This window comes from Herpailurus yagouaroundi, unplaced genomic scaffold (assembly GCF_014898765.1).
Source record: "Herpailurus yagouaroundi ecotype Mexico unplaced genomic scaffold, PumYag 248, whole genome shotgun sequence".
Taxonomy (NCBI): Eukaryota; Metazoa; Chordata; class Mammalia; order Carnivora; family Felidae; genus Herpailurus; species Herpailurus yagouaroundi.
The window spans coordinates 1167688-1186093 of NW_024412465.1; the positions used below are offsets into that span (position 1 = coordinate 1167688).

Below are 18406 nucleotides of genomic sequence, written 5' to 3' on the forward strand. Positions count from 1 at the left end.
TTTTAAATTAAAAATGGTCTTATTTTATTTTACATTTATTTACTTCTGACACACACAGAGAGAGAGACAGGGCATGAGCCGGGGAAGAGCAGAGAGAGAGGGAGACACAGAATCTGAAGCAGGCTCCAGGCTCCAAGCTGTCAGCAACCACAGAGCCCGACGCGGGGCTTGAACTGTTGCACCTTGAGATTGTGACCCGAACCAAAGTCAGACACTTAACTGACAGCCATCCAGGCACCCCATAAAACAGGTTTTGAACTTGGTAGACTTTCTGTACTTACCTCATACAAACATTCAGAAGTAATTGCAAGTGAATTAGAATATCAATCATTTCAATCTCATATTATTTGTTTTGAAAAGCAGATTCATGATGGTGGAGTCGGGAGAAAGAATCCCTGAGAAACCACTGCTTCCCACCCGCGTGCACCGTTTGTTGGGAACAAAGCTCAAGCCACAGGACCTTCTTTCTCAAAACTATCATTCCTAAATCCAACTATGGCCCCGCCTGTGCTTAACAAGGGGTATTAGTAGGTTTATATCTCATGAAGCAATTTTACGGGAGCCACCAAGTCACAATTTTCAGATAATAAATGTCCTCGTTTTGGTTCGCCTGGGCGTTACCATGTAAATAGCTGCCTCTGTGACCAGTTGGTGGGTTCCAAGGGACTTCTCTGTCTCAGTTGCTCAGGGCACATATGGTGACAAGTATTTATTCTGGACTCACATAAAGTTTATGTGAGAACACAGGCATGGAAAAAAGTATTAAAGTCAGGGGTGATTTCCAATGTGGAATGAGAGAGAAAGGGCACACAGTGGTCATAACGGAACAGACTTGATCAGAATGGTGCCTATGTCAGAGCACAGCTACACCCATACTACTGTATTCAGGAGGGAGAGCACTGGAATTAAATACATCTACAAATTCTTCATCTGGGCCCAGTTTTCACAAAATTCAAAGAGGCGGATGAGTTCAAATTAGCAACTGGAAACTTCAATAGAAAGCGTGGACTATACATGTTTCCTGTTTTCAAACCGGATTGAGATGGGTCAAATGTGTTAATCTGCCCCGGTATAGTCGTATCTAAAAATAACAGTGGGGGAAATTTACACACCATCAATACAACTCAGTTTGCTCGGGAAATGAAGCAGTCTAACGTGCTTCAGGTCCTCAATGATTTCTAAACAGTTGGGGAGGATTTAAAAATCATCAAAGGCGCTTATTAGTAACAAGCTCAGTGTCAAACTTGATGGATTGGTGCAGCTTTGTGTTTTCAGTTTACAATCATTTCTGTGGTGAGGGAGAAGGGACACATGCCGAAAAATGGTGGTGAGTTCAGCACTGACTCACGGATGGAATGGAAAACAACCTCACACACAAGTCCAGAACATGAAGTTGCTCACAGAAAAAACTGCTGTCTTATATTCCAGTGGAGACAGAGAAACACACAATGACATTACTTCTCACACTGGCTATCATCAGTGTTTGATTTGTCACATTCAGTCCTATGGCTAGACGTGGGCCGTATGTGGGACTTACCCACTAACAGGACTTGCGGAATGAACCGGTAAGTTACATAATAAAGTACTAGGTCTTGGTTTGTGCTATCTACCCGCTGACTCTTCACTGCCTGGCATGGTGTTTGTGTCTGAGGCTTCTGAGTCCCCTCTCTCTTACTGAGCAGGTGACACTGGATCAACCAAGAAGAACACATCGTCACTTATTGTCTATATGGGCTTTTCTTCACCCATTTAATTAAAAAACTAGAGACTGCACTGAGATCTACAGGGGGAACCTCTTCAGAAACATGTACCCACCACTGTCCTTTTCTGTGAAAAAAATTATCAAAATAGTTCTGCATAGGTACCTTCTTATGTAGAAAATTATCTGTTCTTATAAAGTTTTCAAATTTACTTCCATAGACTTATGTCATTCCTTCTAGAACATGTTTAATTTCCCCTATTGTGTCTTTATTTCACATTTTGGATTTATGCTATCAACAACTTTTAAATTATATTATTCATTTTACTCATTTCCAAAGAGTCAACACTTGGGTTTATTATTCGTTTTCTTTTCTTTTTTAAGTTTATTTTTGAGAGACAGCATCAGCATAAGCTAGGGAGGGGCACAGAGGGATGGTGAGAGAGAATCCAGAGCAGGCTCCATGCTGTTGGCACAGACCCCACCTTCGGGCTCGAACTCACGATTGTGAGATCAGGACCTGAGCCGAAACCAAGAATCTGATGCTCAACCGACTGAGCCACCCGGGAGCCCCTCATCTGTCTATTTTCTAATGCTTAATTTCATTTTACTTCTTTATCACTTTTTTTCTTTTTTAAATGCAGATTTTTTCCAGTTTAGGGTTCACTGCAAAATTGAAGGAAAGCATTAGTTTTATCTCCAATTAAGTTCAGTTGAATGCTCTTTTCTTTCCTATTCATGAATTACTGAAACTTATGAAATTTCTTCAAAGCATATTTCAGCTACCCACAATAAAAATATTATTTCCTATAGATTTTGGATTTTAAGTTTCTATTTTCTCTTTTACTCTACACTTAACGCTTGGTAATTGGTTTTATTTTACTTTTCAGGAGTTTTGTAAACTTTGTTACTGATTTCTCATTTTATTGTTTGTGAAGATGGTGTGTGTGTGTGTGTGTGTGTGTGTGTGTGTGTGTGTGTGTTTGTGTGCATGCATCTAAGTGTGAGAATCTTTTGTTTTGAATAGGTGGATAAATGTATCTCATTCACATTCATTGCTGTGACATACGTCAGCTATTTCTATATGTATATATTTTTTATTTTTGACTTTTTGCTTCTAAAATTTTTTCATTTTATATATATATCTATATATACACACACATATATATACATATGTTGAGTTTTGATAGTAGCAATAAAAAGGAAGGAGGTTCTGGAGGTATTTTCAGTAAAAAAAATTTTAAAAAGCTGACATTGTGCCCTTCTACTAATCAAAAAGAGCTAGAGACTAAGACTCAAACAGATTTAAGAAAACTTTAGAAACTATCTGCAAAGAACACTAATTTGCATTTCTCTTTTGTGCTTGATATTCTATTTATTTTTTAACTATTTTTTAATGTTTTTTTTTTTATGTTTGAGAGAGAGAGAGACAGACAGAGCACAAGCAGGGGAGAGGCAGAGAGAGAGGGAGGGGCAGAGAAGGAGGGAGGGGCAGAGAGAGAGGGAGGGGCAGAGAGAGAGGGAGAGGCAGAGAGAGAGGGAGACAGAATCCAAAGCAGGTTCCAGGCTCTGAGCTGTCAGCACAGAGCCCGATGCGGGGCTTGAACCCACAAACCGCGAGATCATGACCTGAGCCGAAGTTGGATTCTTAACCAACTGAGCCACCCAGGCACCCCTTGATATTCTATTTAAAGGAAGGTTAAGATAACGGCGAAACTCTGAAGAAGAGAGGAGTCACACTGGCTTTTGCTCTTGACAATAATTTGCAAAGATTTCAGAAAGAAATCATTTTTAAGAGAATCTTCAAATTCTTAGGAATAAACTTCATGTTTAAGGAGAAAAAGTTTGGAAATTTTGTTTTAAGTTGCTCATCACTAGGGGCACCTGGGTGGCTCAGTCGGTTGAGCATCCGACTTCGGCTCAATTCCTGATCTCACAGTTTGTGCGTTCGAGCCCCTTGTCGGGCTCTGTGCTGACAGCTCAGAGCCTGGAGCCTGCTTCGGATTCTGTGTCTCCCTCTCTCTCTGCCCCTCCCCATTCATACTCTGTCTCTCTCAAAAATAAAATAAAAACATTAAAAATTAAACAAAAATAAATTTAAGTTGCTCATCACGATATCAAGATGGGCGTCATTGGCTTTTGAAGGAAACACTATTACTTTCTACCAGAGATATCTGAAACATGCTACATTAAGAAATTCTGCACAAAAATTGTCTTTGACAGAACTGTTCTGTGACAGAATTGTTTCTTCTATCAGGATGGCTCATCAACTGCTTTTGCTTTATCAGAGTCACACTCCTTTACCATCAAATTATTCTGCCTAAATTCTTTAAATTAAAATTCCCTAACCATAAAATTCATTTAGCATATCATTATGTTTTGCTGAACCCACTGCATTTAATTAACTTTTTATTTCCATTTTTTTTAGGCAGGTAAAAAAAAAATAGAAGAAATGAATCTGAAGGACCATGCATTTAAGCTCACATATTTTTACAATCTTCCATTCTTACAGAAAACTTTTGCGGTAAGTTTCACCTTAACAGCTAAAAAAAAAATTAACATTTCAGATACTCTTCTAGCTTGTGGATTGAAAATATTTAGTATGATCTTTGACACTGAATATGCATTTTAAAATGTTTACTGAAGGAGAAGTAGCTTTTATGTCATGAAAACAGCAACCAGTCCACTGCCAACAATAATTCATGGCATCCCAGGGCAGGCTGCTTGATTTCTCTGGAATAATCTTTCTCTACAGTAAGAGTTTCAGGCAATGGTTTCGGAGGTCTCTAATGGGTTGTGGAAGGGGAACAAGTGATGACACCCTATAATGTGCTTTATTTGCCAGAAGGATTATCTTGGGAGAAGCTCTGAAAACCCGGTGGAAGTTGCCCTTCGTAAAAGAAATTTACATGTATCATCAGGGGAATCTCCATACCCTCTCAGTGGTAGCCGGAACACAAGCATGACTCTAACTTTCTAGAAACTGTTATCAGCAGAGAAGACAAATAGTATCAACAGACAATAAGTAGCAAGTGGGTGGAGACATTGTTTCAGAGCTCTCTAAAGTTAAAAGAACATTCTCCATTAGGGCCATTTACCATTTGTATTATGATAATGGCGACTAACATTAAAATGGCAAGTTTATGATGTAGGCATGCATCATTCCAAAACCTGGCTAGCATTCAATGTGAAGTTATCATTAAAATTTTAGCTTATTTATTATTGTTTTTATTTTGAAAGAGGGATAGAGAGCAAGCAGGGAAGGGGCAGAAAAAGGAGACAGAATATCCCAAGGAGGCTCCGTGCTGTCAGCACAGAGCCCAATGTGGGGCTCAAACCCACAAACTGTGAGATCATGACCTGGGCCAAACTCAAGAGTTGGGACGCTTAACCGACTAAGCCACCCAGGTGCCCCTATAGTTAAAATTTTAATAGCTAGAATCCAAAATGTTATGTGTTTCCAATATGCAGTCATGGAAAAAGAGGGGAAAACAGACAACTTAGTTAAAAAAAATCATCTATTTTATTCTTCTCTAAGTTATTGATTTATAAGAGGTCAAGCAAAAGTCTATGGACATATCCCCAAGTCCAGAGATGGGAAGGGATTCTGACCCCTCAGAAATTATTAAAATTTATTTGCTGAAATGATTCTCTAGTGTATAAAGAAAGATAAAAAGCTTCTGCACAGTGAAGGAAACCACAAAACTACAAGGCAACTGATGGAATGGGAGAAGATATTTGCAAATATCTGACATTATCAGATAAAAGGTTAGTATCCAAAATCTATAAAGAACTTACAAAACTCAACCCCCCCCAAAAACAAATAATCTAGTGAAGAAATAGAAGACATGAATAGATACTTTTCCAAAGAAGACATCCAGATGGCCAACAGAGACATGACAAGATGCTCAACATCACTCATCATCAGGGAAATACAAATCAACACCACAATGAGATACCACCTCACACCTGTCAGAATGGTTAACAACTCAGGAAACAAGAGATGTTGGTGGGGATGTAGATAAAGGGGAACCCTTTTGCACTGTTGGTAGGAATGCAAACTGGTGCGGCTGCTCTGGAAAACAGTATGGAGGTTCCTCAAAAAATTAAAAATAGATCTACCCTATGACCCAGCAATAGCACTGCTAGGAATTTATCCAAAGGATACAAAAATGCTGATTTGAAGGGGCACAGGCACCCCAATGTTTATGTCAATGCTATCAACAGTAGTCAAAGTATGGAAAAAGCTCAAATGCCCGAAAGAGCCCATCGAATGATGAATGGATAAAGAAGATGTGGTATATATACACAATGGAATATTACTTGGCAGTGAAAAAGAATGAAATCTTGCCATTTGCAACAATGTGGATGGAACGAGAGGGTATTTTGCTAAGTGAGATAAGTCAGTCAGAGAAAGACAGATGTATGATTTTACTCATATGTGGAATTTGAGAAACTCAACAGATGAACATAGGAGAAAGGAAGGAAAACCGAGATAAAACAGAGGGAGGCATACAATAAGAGACTCTTAAATACAGAGAATGAACTGAGGGTTGCTGGGGGAAGTGGAGGGGAAGGGATGGGTTAAATGGGTGATGGGCATTAAGGAGGGCACTAGTTGGGATGAGCACTGGGTGTCATATGTAAGCAATGAATCAGTGGGTTCTACTCCTGAAACCAAGACTACACTGTATGTTAACTAACTTGAGTTTAAGTCAAAAAAAAAAAAAAAAAAGAAAAAAAGAATGAGATTTTAAAATGTGAATACCAGGGGCGCCTGGGTGGCGCAGTGGGTTCAGCGTCCGACTTCAGCCAGGTCACGATCTCGCGGTCCATGAGTTCGAGCCCCGCGTCAGGCTCTGGGCTGATGGCTCAGAGCCTGGAGCCTGTTTCCGATTCTGTGTCTCCCCCTCTCTATGCCCCTCCCCCGTTCATGCTCTGTCTCTCTCTGTCCCAAAAATAAATAAACGTTGAAAAAAAAATTAAAAAAAAAAATAAAATGTGAATACCATGAATTTTTTCTTCAAGACAAGGGTCAAGATGTGGTAGGGGGGTGTATGTCGTGGGTGTGCTCGTGTTACGGAATATGCTTGGGCCTCCCTGGATCCTAAGAAGAAACAAAAAAGCAAGTCTAACAAGTGTTAGACTAGAGAAAGAAGGTGTGTGATTAGTAGGGAAAAGAGTCACCACACACAATTTAAAGAAATCCCAAAGAAAAGAACTTGTAGTAATTCTTGGCAGAAAGGATAAAAATACTGAGATGTTTTAAGGTTTGTTCATATAGGTTATAAAAAAAAAATGTTTTCTTTCATGAAATGTGGTTTTCTAACCAGGACACATTCATAATTTAAGATCAATTCCAGGCTTTGCTTCATTTAAAAAATTAATTAAAAAGAAATAGGTCTCAAAAGAGAGTTGCCGGTGAGCTGTAAATCTCAGAACTAGTAGACTGTATAACTTGGAGTTTAACAGCATCACTCTCACAGGCATGTTCTCAATGATTTTTAACTTGCCCAAAGCATACACATCTCTAAGTGTCCAGAGCATTTACTCTGAGCACACTGAAGAACTATAAAAGGTAACATTACATTGGTATCATTAAAACATGAGAACTGAGGGCATAGAGCACGTTACACTTCTGAGATAAAATGAAACAATGGGCATTGCAACATTGAAAGGGCAGCTTACCCAGTAAGTTGAAAAATGTATAACTAAAAAAATTTTTTTAATGTTTATTTAGTTTTGAGAGAGAGAGGCAGAGTGCAAGCATGGGAGGAACAGAGAGAGAGGGAGACACAGAATCCAAAGCGGGGTCCAGACTCCGAGGCGTCAGCACAGAGCCCGACGCGGGGCTTGAACTCACGGATCGCGAGTTCAGACCTGAGCTTAACCAACTTAACCAATTGAAGTTGGGTGCTTAACCAACGAGAAACCCAGGTGCCCCTGCTTGAATTTTTAAATACAGCAGAAACTCAGTTTGAAAACCAAAGCATATCTGGGGTGCCTGGGTGGCGCAGTCGGTTAAGCGTCCGACTTCAGCCAGGTCACGATCTCGCGGTCCGTGAGTTCGAGCCCCACGTCAGGCTCTGGGCTGATGGCTCAGAGCCTGGAGCCTGTTTCCGATTCTGTGTCTCCCTCTCTCTCTGCCCCTCCCCCGTTCATGCTCTGTCTCTGTCCCAAAAATAAAATAAAAACGTTGAAAAAAAAAATTAAAAAAAAAAAGAAAACCAAAGCACATCTGATTTATAATAATGAGACTCTCATCAGAGAGACAAGCATTTGTGGGTTTTAAGGAGTCAGCTTCAAGAAAAGCAAAGCCTTTTTCCTTTTTTTGTTTTTAATACCAAGAGCAGAGTTTATGGAAAGATTGTTGATGGTATCAGAATTGTATTTCCTACGAAAAGAAGTAGGTGTTTGACCTTAATGGACTAAAGTAATCTTGCTAGAATGTGCAGTCCTTGGGTATTTGGTTGACGTCCCTACTGGTCTTCCCGTCATCCTGCTACACAATTTACAGATATGCCCACACATGTCTTTCCTCCTTCCTCAACATGCTTGCCTTCTAAATCCATTTATAACTTCATTCTCACTTCCAGATCCGTATTTCAATCTACCAACAAGGTGTCTCTCCTCGCTGGCCAACAGATGTCTCACATTCCTTGTATCCTACATCTGACACTCCTTCACTGCCAGCCCCTGCATCATACATACATGCCAACCCTCTTCTGTTCCCTACTTGGGTCAGACTCAGGGAAGGAGGCATTCCTTTAGTCTTCTGATAACCTCTGGCCTTAATCATGGACTTGCAAGTCATTCTATCACATTCATTACCCTCCAAACTTAAACAGTCTCCAAGTCCGGTTAATCAGACCTAAACGTGTACGGATGCATGTATTTTCAGAGTTTGCATGGGATGTCTCTCTCTGTCCTCTGGTGCCCATGCACACAGGGCACTTGTAGTTGCGTCCTCTCCGCTGTCCAGCCTAGCCAGGTCGTCTGCCTCTCTCTACCGCATCCTCCAGACTGTCTATAAAACAGCCATTCTAGAGTGCAAATATGACTGCAATTCTCTGGTTTACCGTTCTTCAACTGTTGCCGACTGTCAATAAAGATCAGGTCCACGTGGATTTTTATGGCACAGCCTATGTTTCACGAACTGGCCTATCAAACTACCTCTCTAGTTTGCCGTGTGCCTGTCTGTATGTTTTGTGCCACAGACACACATAATTATCGCTAAGTTTCTAGCGCTAGAGAAATGCCCATGAGTAATGTAGCTATGTCTCCTGCCACCTTAAAAACCATTTCCCTGGCCAACTATTTATATTTAAGGCTTGGCTCCAATCCATTAAAAAAAATGGTTTTAATGTTTATTTGTTTTTGAGAGAGAGAGAGAGAGAGAGCACGCATGAATAGGTGAGGGGCAAAGAGAGGGAGACACAGCATCCGAAGCGGGCTCCAGGCTCTGAGCTGTCAGCACAGAGCCCGACACGGGATTCAAACCCACGAACCATGAGATCATGACCTGAGCCAAAGTCAGACGCTCAACCGACTGAGCCACTCAGGCGCCCCTCAAAACCATTTCTGAAGTAAACTTGTCTGTGACTATGTATCCCCACAGGTTTTCTCTTCACCTTAAACATATGTGCATGGAGCGCAATGATCATTTTGGTTTTATTTGTTTTCATATGAGTCAACCACCCCACGGAAGACTATGGTGGGGTTATATGGAGGAGGACCTTTCACTTTTCATATTACTTTTATTTTGTGTGTGCCAAGCACAATGCCTACTATTTTCTGAGAGAATAAAAAGGGACGTTGCATTCACATATTATCTGGGTTTTTGTCTCTCACTCTGAACTAACATCAGATCCAAAAAAAGTGACCTCAACCTCTGTCTTACTGGTAATGGACATATCTTTAATCACTGAAGTTATTTTTGTCAATGAAAGCTCTGTATTCGCACCTCCTCTGGTCTTACGTCAGGTCAAGACACCAGATGCGATAAACAAGCCATTTGGAAGATTTCCTGTGGCTTCTGCGGGTCCAAGGATTCCAAACGTGACAGTGGGGAACTCACGTTGAATCTGCACCTAGACTTAGTAAGTGGGTCACGGTGGTCAAGTCATCAGTGATGAAGACCCAGGAGTTTTAAGAGACCTGGGTTTCCAAAACATCACTAACGACGACAAGGGGCTACCCTATTTCCTGAGAGCTGCACATAAAAGGGATTTCGAGAGGTTCGAATGCATTCATTGCTTCTCAGCTTCTGTGTGGAAAGGAAATCACAGGCACGCACTGTTTGTTCATCTTCTCAGATGTTTTCTTGTGATGAGGTCATGGCCTGCAGAAATGCTCTACCCAACATCACGTAACAAAGAAGGCCAGGGAAGCAACTGCTCGTTCAGAATGAGAAACCACAGTGTCTACGTGAAGAGTGCCATCATCACCAAATTCAGAGTCCCGGCATGTTTGCTTTGGCTTCCTCTGGTTTCCCCCAACACAGTAGAAGGAGAGGAGCCTAATTAAAGGTAACAAATGCATGCACAAATCTAGCTGTGATGACTTCAATAAATAGGTGAGGATAATCAAGCCTGGACAGAGAACTTGCTTTCCAAGTCTGGAATTTGTGATGAGACGTTCCTCTCATCACTACCCAACACATATTCATTTTTCATGACTCTCAAGTTTACAAGACAATTGCTCCTCGACGCCATTTCCTGCCCATACTAACAGTGGAGAAATCACAATAGCACTCACATAGGGAAAAAAAGGGTACAGTTAATAAGGTACGGAGTAATTATCCAGCTATGAGAAGCAGCGTGTAAATGTTTAGGTTGGCAAAATTCCAGAGAACAATGATTTGGCCGCCGAAATAATTCTATCCTAACAGTTTAAGCATATGTACAAGGTGGTGGGGGGCATCTTTCTGTTTACTTTTGCTTTAACCACCTTCTGAGAAAAATACATTAAGTGATAGTTTAAAACACACCTCTGCCCTTGAATCTCTGGTGCAGGAGACTGGGTAAATTATATTGGACACTCTGTGATCATGGCGCGTGACCGCACTGGTCCAGGTAGAGATCCTCTGTCCTTCATGATGTGCTCCCTTTCACCTGTATCCCCTTCCTGTCTCATCGGCAACTATGTAACATGTGCCCTATGAGCTATTTGCTCATCGCCTCTTATGAAATATTTTCATAGTGTTTCACGTTTATGTCAACAACATTTATCTATGTCCCTTTCTATGTGCACATGTTCACACCAAGCTGTGCTTTTACGTTCTGTCCATTTTGCTATGCTATTTACTTCTCTATTGCTGCGTAACCAACTACCACAAATCTAGAGACTTAAAACAATAATCCCAACCTCTCTGCTCCATGTGCCCAGCCAGAGGGTGGTAGCTCCTTTCCTGAAATTGGAACCTTTAGGTTACCATTCTGCATTTTCAGCTCTGCCCTGAATTCCACCATCACAAGGAACCAGATTCGACCAACAACCTCAGGGAGCTTAGAAGCAGATCCTGCCCTAGCCACCCTTCCAGACGAGATCGGAGCACCAGCTGAAGCCATGTGAGACCCTAGCAGAGGACTCGGCTAAGTCACGCCCATGCTCTGGCCCCATGGGAACTGCAAGACCGCAAATGTGTTTTACGCTGTTCTGTCTGTTACACAATGATAGGTAACTCATGCACTTCCCAACAATGGCTCGAGCCTCCTCACAAAGTTAACCCTCTGCTCCCGAGATGATCTGGTGGATCAAAAGCAAAGAGGCACACAGCTTCCCTGGTTCTTTGCTGCTCCCTGAAACCCCAAGCTCCAGGATACGAAAGCAGAATCCTCCTGGCCTTGATATCAACCTTTACAGCCCTAGGTTCACAAAGTCGAACTATTCTGACTCAAATCCTTGATCCAAACCTGTGACCCTGAGCAACCCACTGCCATCGTCTATGCAGTGGTTATGATAGAACCCATCCCATGTTTATACAGAGAAGATGCCATGAGGTCATCCGTGAACATACGCGAGGCATCATCACCCAGAACTTGCCACGTACTCACAAAACGTTAGCCAGAGAATTACTGCTGCTGAGTGAAATTTAACGATAGACTCGTATGCTACAGAGACCACTAGGTTCTTAGTGGATGGATGGAAAAGGCAAAATGAATAATTAATACCAATTGGCAGAGATCCCTGAAGGAAAATGAAGGAACCTACCAAGCCATTCCATGTTTGGACCAAAGGGTGCCTGGACTTTTTGTTTCCTCTCGGCTTCTTGATTTCAGATTGATCTGAATATTCGGTGTCCTCGTGTTTAATATTAGATGTCTACACCATCGAGCCTCATCGACCAGAAGGAGCACTCTCCTGCGTGCCAGAAGGAGAGGGGGCCCCTTACACAGAGACACAAATTTCACTCTGAACCCTATCGGCCCCTTCATGTCACTCCAGCAGAGAAGGTGTATCTTGTTGCCAACGTTTGAAACTGAAAACACATCACCGGTAAGCAGGAATATGGCTAACTGAAATTCCTCCCTGAGTCATGCAAATTGACAACGGTGTTTATTCACATCAAAGGGGCTGCATACGTCACCCTTTTGAGCAGAATAACTGTGGACAGGAGTGACCATCTTTTCTCTTTCTCAAATCCTGGAGGCAAGAAGCACCTTTCCTCTTTTCCAACAGTAGCCACTTCTCATTATCCTGATTTCTGGGTCTGACTAGCTCACCCTGCGTTTGCAATAAACACACGTTGTCATGAGGTGCCCATGCTCTAATCTCTCCAGGGATCATGCCTGAAGGCCTTCTTCCTCCAATAAAACCACAATGCAGTCTTTTCTAATAGGCACCTTCAAACAGGATAATAAATGTCTGACATAACAAGACCGACCTTGTCACAAAGTGTGATGACGGCAGAAACTTACAAAGGTGATTTTCTGTTTTGGAATTTATGAGGAACAGCACGGGAGGGAAAAGAGCCTTTTCCACGGTGCAGCACACCACAAAGATGGGAGGTGTGGACAGATCCAAGGGCAAACAGAGCAGGGTATTCTCCTACAGAGTGATAATGGCATCATGCAGGGAATAGAGGACTACGATTTGGGCCCCATCGAGTTTTGGAAATAAAGGTTTGCTGGAACACAGGCACACCTGTTGTGTTGTATTGTTTTTACAAATTACGTATCTCCGGGTGCCTACGTTCTCAGACAGCAGAGTTGGGTGGCTGAAATAGAGACTGAATGGACAGAACTAGACCCTGTCCCCAGCCTTAGTGGTGCTCTCCCAACGACGGCTATTTTCCATCCCTTAGGCAGATAGTTTTAAAAAAGCAAATTAGGAGAACTATACACCAATTTCCCTGATGAACATGGATGTAAAAATCCTCAATGAGATATTAGCCAACCGGATCCAACAATACATTAAAAAAATTATTCACCACAACCAAGTAGGATTTATACATGGGATGAAGGGCTGGTTCAATATCTGCAAAACAATTAACGTGATTCATCACATCGATAAAAGAAAGGACAAGAACCATATGATCCTCTCAATACATGCAGAGAAAGCATCTGACAAAATACAGCATCCTTTCTTGACAAAAACCCTCAAGAAAGTAGGGATAGAAGGAGCACACCTGGAGATGATAAAAGCCATATATGAGTGACCCAACGCTAATATCATCCTCCATGGGGAAAAACTGACAGCTTTCGCCCTAAGGTCAGGAACAAGACAAGGATGTCCACTCTCACCACTGTTATTCAACATAGTATTGGAAGTCTTAGCCTCTGCAATCAGACAACACAAAGAAATAAAAGGCATCCAAATCGGCCAGGAGGTCAAACTTTCACTCTTTGCAGATGGCATGATAGTCTATATGGAAAACCCAAAAGATTCCACCAAAAAACTGCTAAAATTGGTTCATGAATTCAGCAAAGTTGCAGGATATAAAATCAATGCACAGAAACTAGTTGCATTCCTATACACCAACAATGAAGCGACAGAAAGAGAAATCAAGAAATCGATCCCATTTACAGTTGCACAAAAAAACATAAAATACCTAGGAATAAATCTAACCAAAGAGGTGAAAAATCTATACGCTGAAAACTACAGAAAGTTTATGAAAGAAACTGAAGAAGACACAAAAAAATGGAAAAAGATCCCGTGCTCCTGGATGGGAAGAACAAATACTGTGAAAATGTCGATCCTACCCAAAGCAATCTACATATTCAATGAGATCCCTATCAAAGTAAGACCAGCATTCTTCACAGAGCTAGAACAAATAATCCTAAAATTTGTATGGAACCAGAAAAGACCCCGAATAGCCAAAGCAATCTTGAAAAAGAAAACCAAAGCAGGAGGCATCACAATCCCGGACTTCAGGCTATACTACAAAGCTCTAATCATCAAGACAGTGTGGTACTGGCACAAAAGCAGACATTCAGATCAGTGGAACAGAATAGAGAACCCAGAAATGGACCCACAAACATATGGCCAACTACTCTTTGACAAAGCAGGAAAGAATATCCAATGGAATAAAGGCAGTCTCTTCAGCAGGTGGTGCTGGGAACACTGGACAGCAACATGCAGAAGAATGAACCTGGACCACTTTCTTACACCATGCACAAAAATAAACTCAAAATGGGTGAAAGACCTCAATGGAAGACAGGAAGCCATCAAAATCCTCGAGGAGAAAGCAGGCAAAACCTCTCTGATCTTGGCCACAGCAACTTCTTACTCAACACGTCTCCGGAGGCGAGGGAAACAAAAGCAAAAATAAACTACTGGGACCTCATCAAAATAAAAAGCTTCTGGGGGTGCCTGGGTGGCTCAGTCAGTTAGGTGTCCGACTTTGGCTCAGGTCATGATCTCACGGTTTGTGAGTCTGAGCCCTGCATTGGGCTCTGTGCTGAGAGCTCGCAGCCTGGAGCCTGCTTCGAATTCTGCGTCTCCCTCTCTCTCTCTGCTCCTCCTCCGCTCATGCTCTGTCTCTCTCTCTCTCTCTCACCTTCAAAAATAAATAAAAACATTAAAAAAATTAAAATTCTGCACAGCGAAGGAAACAATCAGCAAAAGTAAAAGGCAACTGACAGAATGGGAGAAGATATTTGCAAATGACAGATCAGATAAAGGGTTAGTATCCAAAATCTATAAAGAACTTATCAAACTCAATACCTCAAAAACAAATAATCCAGTGAAGAAATAGGCAAAAGACATGAATAGACACTTCTCCAAAGAAGACATCCAGATGGCCAACCGACACATGAAAAAATGCTCCACATCACTCATCATCAGGGAAATACAAATCAAAACCACAATGAGATACCACCTCACACCTGTCAGAATGGCTAACATTAACAACTCAGGCGATAACAGGTGTTGGCGAGGATGCAGAGAGAAAGGATCTCTTTTGCATTGTTGGTTGCAATGCAAGCTGGTGCAGCCACTCTGGAAAACAGTATGGAGGTTCCTCAAAAAACTAAAAATAGAACTACCCTACGACCCAGCAATTGCACTACTAGGCATTTATCCACGGGATACAGGTGTGCTGTTTCGAAGGGACACAAAGGCACCCCCATGTTTATAGCAGCACTATCGACAATAGCCAAAGTATGGAAAGAGCCCGAATGTCCATTGATGGATGAATGGATAAAGAAGATGTGGTGTATATATGTATATATATATATATATATATATATATATATATATATATATATACATACACACACACACACACACACACACACACACACACATATACAATGGAGTATTACTCTGCAATCAAAAAGAACGAAATCTTGCCATTTGCAACTATGTGGATGAAACTGGAGGGTATTATGCTAAGTGAAATGAGTCAGAGAAAGACCAAAATCATATGACTTCACTCACATGAGGACTTTAAGAGACAAAACAGATGAACGTAAGGGAAGGGAAACAAAAATAATACAAAAACAGGGAGGGGGACAAAACAAGAGACTCTTAAATATGGAGAAGAGAGGGTTACTGAAGGGGTTGTGGGAGGAGGGATGGGCTAAATGGGTAAGGGGCATTAAGGAATCTACTCCTGAAATCATTATCTTACTATATGCTAACTAATTGGGATGTAAGTTTTAAAAAATAAAAAATAAAATAAACAAAACAAAACAAATTATGTTTCTGTACCTTTCATAGTGGGTGTTATTTCAGAGAAAAGGAAACACAGGAAGAGACGCCCCTGGTCAGTGTGCTTCTGTAGCTAACAAGTACTTATTTTCTATAGAATATTTACTAAATGGAGGCCTAGCTGACCATTTCCCAGTATTTTGTTTAATATATTATTAAACCGTCAGGATATATATATATATATATATATATATATATATATATATATATATATACATATATATACATATAAAGCATTAAACCATCAGGATAGATGTACGTTAAAGTTTCTGATAATTTTTTGGAGAAAAAGTTATCTCAAACAGGATCCCAAAGTACAAAAGTCGGATAACTGACTATTTATACTTTCAGGTGAACCAGATCCTGAGAATGGGATCAGGGGTCAGACAATCCTGAGTTCAAACCATGACTTTAAATAATAAAGTACAACTGAAGTAGAATAGAGGTTGCCGTGTTGGAAGAAGGGAACGTTGAAATGTAAAACTTACGAAATCACCATAAAATAAATGGGAAAGAAAGAAATCCTGCTAACTCTGTGTCAGGCATCGGATATGACTTTTATGTTTTTCACCGTGGGGCCACAGAAGCTGGGGTGAGCCACCGGTCCCTTTAAAAACAGCTCTGTGCAAAATCAGTGGCATGGCAACTCTAACCCACTCGGGCTCTTTATTGGTTCTCCCGTGTGACCGTGTCTCAGCGGGGACACCCAGAAGGCGACCCTGTCATTGGCACACCTCCTGCCCGTGTCTCCAAGCCACCTCTCGCCTGCTGGACTGAATGCAGCTGTTCCTCCCTACCTGGTGTGTGTCCGGTCCCCCCTGCCGTGTCGCCCGCTACGTCTGGTCCCACCTGCACGCCTCTGGTGACACGCATTTGCATGACCTGCGTGTTTGCGGCAAGTGAAAGGGCACTTCTCCAGCACCTCCATTCAAACGCTCAAAGAGCTCTATGAAGAAGTGCCAGGGCTGAGGACACAGAGTGCATTCAGAGTGTCTGGCCGGTGAAAATGCAGAGGTCTAGAGTTCCCTTTCCAATGAGATGCCGGTCTGAGGCTGCTGGCTGGGGAGTCGGGGAGTCAATGTGGGGGATTCTCTCAAGCTTGGCACTACCCCTGCCCCAGTAGGGAGCCAACATGACCCCCCGGGCAGGTGACGCCATCTCTGTCCCACTGGAGGAACTCCAGATGGACAAAACAAATGTCCTTCTATTAACTATCCATTTGGATGATTGAGTTGCAACAAAGAGGTGGCTATGTGAGCAAGGCCAGACGTATCGATCAGGAACCCCACTTCTCGTGTGAAAGATCCCAGTGTTTGCACTTACCAGAACGTGTCTGAATGAGCACGTCGAGGATGAAGACATTAATCTTGGCTTCGGTCTTGCATATGTACAATTGCTCTAGGAATGAATAGGCTGGGCTGTTTGCGTGCCAGGCCCTTCAAACGGGATGAAGACACAAAACATCATTGTTGGCTACACACAGGAGGGGCCCAGCTTGCGAAACTTCCCAAAGACGAGGGGAAGAGAACTCTGCCGATGCCAGGATACCTGAAAAATAGCAAAAGGAAAAAGACTTAGCAGCAGTTTACGCGTATTCGGTTTTCGGTTAAGGACCAAGATTTGTGCAAGAGTCTTTTCCTTCAAATGGAAGTTTACCTCTTTAAACGGTCCCTCGGAAGAAGACTTCTCAAATCAGCAGAGAGTCTGCTGACGGGAACCATTTGCGATTTGGAGGCACCACCCTTCGCCAGAAATATTGAAGAAGGAAAAACCAAAGTAACAGTAACACATACACACACACATACACACGCCCCAACCGCTGCCCGTTAAAAAATGAGAAACTTCAGTGAAACGTAGATGACCCATTTATCCCATCAACAATCAAGCTTGGCAGGGTGCTAATTAGAACAACATAAAGCAGGTTCTGTCTCATCCAACGTTTACATTTAAGAGTATGTTCAAGCTGCAGGGATTCGATTCTACAAAATGCACTGGCAAGTAGGTCTGTCTGAGCATGGCCTCTCCCATGCCCGATCTCAGGCAAATCTGGTTTGATTTATGAGGACTCTGAAGAGACCACATTCAGGGCCCGCCAAGTGCTTCCCTCTGTTGTATGTCGCACAGAACTTGCTGCTCTGGGGCGACCTCACTCACAATCCCGGGAGGCATTCTCCGATGTTGAGGTGGGTGACAGCAATTTGGCTGTTCTGTGTATGCCCCCTTTCTTTTCTCTCTTCCATCAGAAAAAGGAGAATCACTTTTTACTCAGAACTAAAATGACTTTTTCTCTAAAGAAAATGTCTGTATCCCTTCCGCCTGTCCATAACAATTATATCTCCTTAAAATCACACTTTTTCTGGCCTTTCTTTGCTTCCAGAAATACCAAACACATAGACATTAATATGAAATAAATAATCAAGACACAGAAACACATGCAAGCCATCTTCCTATGATTCATCTTATTCCAGGAGAAATTCTCCAATGAGATTCAGAGGCTCCTTTGTGAACATGGGTTTCCATTAGGAAAGGTTTACTTTTCCACCCTCTGACAAA

The 18406-nt window shown here is 41.9% G+C and overlaps 1 long non-coding RNA gene across 1 annotated transcript in view; it reads right to left on the minus strand.

Moving 5' to 3' along the window:
• The window catches only part of LOC121020178 (uncharacterized), a 528280-nt gene that overhangs the window by 201272 nt on the left and 308602 nt on the right, over window positions 1-18406 (minus strand). The window contains exon 5 of the long non-coding RNA XR_005786000.1: window positions 17177-17401. This is a non-coding gene — a long non-coding RNA (uncharacterized LOC121020178). The remainder of the gene's footprint in view (window positions 1-17176; window positions 17402-18406) is intronic.